This window comes from Arachis stenosperma, chromosome 2 (assembly GCF_014773155.1).
Source record: "Arachis stenosperma cultivar V10309 chromosome 2, arast.V10309.gnm1.PFL2, whole genome shotgun sequence".
In the NCBI taxonomy this organism is placed as follows: Eukaryota; Viridiplantae; Streptophyta; class Magnoliopsida; order Fabales; family Fabaceae; genus Arachis; species Arachis stenosperma.
In genome coordinates this window covers 116,338,466-116,339,377 of record NC_080378.1, presented here as the reverse complement: position 1 = coordinate 116,339,377, position 912 = coordinate 116,338,466, and positions in this window count along the sequence as shown.

Sequence of the window (912 nt, the reverse complement as noted above, 5' to 3'; positions counted from 1 at the left end):
CATAGAAGAATATAATCATATGTGTAACTTTTACATAGAAAAATCTTCCATGAAAATTTTCACTCCATTATTATTGTTACCCCTATAATTAAGGGGAATATATATAATTTCATGGTGAATTATGTGTGATTTGAGGAGCCCAAGAACATCAAAGTTCTAATGGGATCTTCAGCACGGTGGTTCCAAAAAGAAGATCTCCTTGATCTCTCAGTAGTTTTGTTAAACTTCTTCATCATAATAAGCCTATTACCTTGAAGAAGATTGGAAGAATAAGAAGAAGAAGAACCACTATTAGTGTTATTAGTATCTACCTCATTATTATTATCCACCCTATTATTATTATGGTGGAGTTTCTCTCTACTTCTCATCAAATCACTCCCTTCATGATGAGGGATTTCACCATTCATCACATGGTGGTGATGATGGTGGTGGTGGTGGTGATGATCCTTCATCCAAATTATTGAGTATTATAATATTTTTGTGTATGTGGACACTACTCTAAGTCCTAATAAGTAATAACTAATAATAATGTGTGTGTAAGGCTAAGATATTAGAAATTTGGTTGAGGCTAGTAGGGATATATATAGAGCTTTTTCATGCCTTAGTGCATTATTCCCAAATGATGGAATATATATTATATATATATTATAAAAAAATTATGCTATTTTTTTCTCCTTAATTTTCTAAGGGAAAATCTCAATTATTTATTTATATTATTATTAGGGAAAAAAAAAGAATTTCTTTCATGTTATATATTTGATAGATATATTTAGACAGAAAAAGATATTAAAAAAAGATATATAAAATGAGATATAAAAGTTGTGTTTTTGTTATTAGTTATTACTTTCATTTTGTTGTTAAATGAAGAAATTTTATTTGTTTTTATATTTATTTTCTTCACCAAATATATTT